The sequence below is a fragment of the Python bivittatus genome, unplaced genomic scaffold, assembly GCF_059951505.1.
Source record: "Python bivittatus isolate LINGU-HERP-01145 unplaced genomic scaffold, Pbiv_v1 ctg000330_np1212, whole genome shotgun sequence".
In the NCBI taxonomy this organism is placed as follows: domain Eukaryota; kingdom Metazoa; phylum Chordata; class Lepidosauria; order Squamata; family Pythonidae; genus Python; species Python bivittatus.
Genome location: NW_028277058.1, coordinates 4,491,123 through 4,493,744, shown reverse-complemented (window position 1 = coordinate 4,493,744; position 2,622 = coordinate 4,491,123). Strand labels below are relative to the sequence as shown.

The 2,622-nt window shown below is 45.2% G+C and overlaps 1 pseudogene; it reads right to left on the bottom strand.

Annotated features, from left to right (window-relative positions):
• Nucleotides 1–924: 924 nt before the first annotated feature.
• LOC112540625 (mastermind-like domain-containing protein 1) lies at nt 925–2,261 on the bottom strand (annotated as a pseudogene).
• Nucleotides 2,262–2,622: the final 361 nt, after the last annotated feature.

Sequence of the window (2,622 nt, the reverse complement as noted above, 5' to 3'; positions counted from 1 at the left end):
TGGGGATGGCAAGTGTGGAAAGATGGAGTGGTGTCATGCAAACATCCAAACCAGGAGGCACAATATTTCACCCCTCGTTCACCCCCAATCTATAAAAAGAAAGAGGAATCTGGAGGTCCAGCTAATTTATTAAGTAATGCTTAAAAAGGACACTGCTCAGTGAATTGTCATGCCTGAAGGCAACACAACTGTTAACACAATTTTGAAGAAATGTTGAATACAAGACAGGAAATGCAATCTTAGACATCCCGAATGTGTCAGTACATTGCACATGCCTCCCAGTCAGTGAGATGAGAGCAACGATAAGTTAGTATGCAAGGGAATCTCTAGACTAGTGATCTTAGCTTGCATAAAACAGCATGCACATGCATGAGATAAAACAAGGCTTTGGTTACACTCACAGCATATGGGCCAAAATATACCAGAAGTGACTGGTTCTGTCCTTACCATTAGAAAGAAATGCTGCATGTGGCACAGGTATGATCTGTACTTCAGCTTCTCTACCTTATTAAGAGTATTAAGTGAAAGCACTGGTTGAGCAAAGAGATGATGGGCTTTGGAGGTCAATATCTATGAGCCCTATGAGCACATCTGGTGATGGTATATTGAATATTAGTGGTATAAAATAACCTTCCTTCCTTCCTTCCTTCCTTCCTTCCTTCCTTCCTTCCTTCCTTCCTTCCTTCCTTCCTTCCTTCCTTCCTTCCTTCCTTCCTTCCTTCCTTCCTTCCTTCCTTCCTTCCTTTCTTTCTCTCATGCTTTTAATTTCTTTGCCTTGCTATTTCTTATTCCTTTTCCACATAACATTGATCAACCTGAAAGGGAATTGTGAGATAGCTAAGTATGCTCTGTACTTGCATTCATTTTTGGCCTAATGTTTTGCAGCTCTTAACCGAATTGAAAACCCCCCCGACAAAGAACAGTTCAGATCCATAATAAGAAGGACCTCTCCCCTGCCGCCTGTTGCTTGAAACAGATAAAAGAAGATGTCAGAAAAAGAGAGGTGTCTAAGAGTCCTGCCACAAAACAACCCCTTGGAGAGATGCAAGCTGTCCCCTCTATTGTTCCTCTGGGAACAATAAGTAGCCCCTTGGAAGCCATTCCACTGATTGTCAGGCAAATGTTAGAAACAACACACAAGGTGTTGGCTGAAATGTTGGGGAGGATGGAGTTTGGAGGGCTGAAAGATTACTGGTCAAAGACTGAACTGGAAAGCTTCTGTGGCCAAAAAGGAAAAGACAGACCTCCAGGTGGATTACTGTTGAACATGATGCTTGAAAGCAAGGAGTTCTGTGGACTCTGAATGTTGCTTCCTGGCAGGTCATTAGAACTCATGCTGGAGACCATGAGATTTGGGGGACTGAATGACTGGTCGTGTGGAGAAGGCCCTTTCCTGTAAGGAGGAGAAAGACCTTAAGAAGATATGGTCGTCCAGCTTGGGGCTTGGAGGTTGGGGCTTGCTTGTTGGCTAAGTGCTTCAATTGCTGGGCATGCCAATTAGTCCAAGACATGTGGATGACCTGAGCCTGGCCCTTGTTGGGTGTGGCAGAAGAAATGGGTGAAGCAACAGCCTTGTTTTGAGACAAAACTGAGTAACTTGCTCCAGTTGATGGTGGCCTCATCTGTGGCGACCCAATATTTGGATTGCATCCAGGAGAAAAGTCTTTGTTGGGTAGATGGTTGTCCAAGGGTGTAGCCTGCAGAGAAGACTTGGGAGTGCTGTTCATGGCTGCTAGTGGGTAGGCAAGGTTCCCAATGAGCTCTTCAGGTTTGCTCCCTAAGGTCTTTTCAAGGTCCAGTTCATTGGGAGAGGGATCAGGCACCTTGGTCAGCTCTTCCAACAAATCTCGTAGTTCCTGGTCCATAGCATGCATGTTGCTCTCTTTTTTGCTATAATGACCCCTGAGGGGCCCCTTCTACCCAACTTCAGCATTAGGTGGTACAGAAAATGGAGAACCAATGCCATTCCCATTCATGTGGTTATTTTCAAGCAGCATTCCATGTCCAGACATAGAGGAGGTTCCATGATTGGCTTAGAACAGAGAGTTTTGCATATCAGGACATGAAACAGGATTGGTCCCAGGACCCAGGGAAAGAGTAACATCGTCAAGACAAAATCTCTTACTCTCGCTTGTGAAGAGGACATCAGGCATGGCATTGGATGCTGGCAAACCATTATCTCCCACTTTCCTCTTAATGGTTCCCTGTAACATATTGGTTCCCATGTGTGGTGTTTCTACCCTCAGGGAAACTAGAAGCATCTTGGACTGGTGCTCACCCAGAGTTTTATATCCAAGGTGAAGCAGAGAGACCTAGAAATGACCTGATTCTTTAGTGGAGCCATTTGTGACACTTTGGGTGAGGTACTGGCATCGCTTTGCTCCTGCTCCTTGTGAAAGTGCAAAGGCAGCATTGTAAGCATGGAATGTTTGCCATGTATGGTAGTGGCACAGACAGAAGGAAAAGGGCCAATGGGAGACTCTTACTAGCTTTTCGCTCTAGCCACATCTACTGCTTCCTTTAGTGAACCCCCTGTGATGGTCTCAGCAGATTACCCCTGATCGAAGGTGACTCTCAATTTCAAAAGGTTACCCATTCCTATTCTAGGTCATCTGCTATACT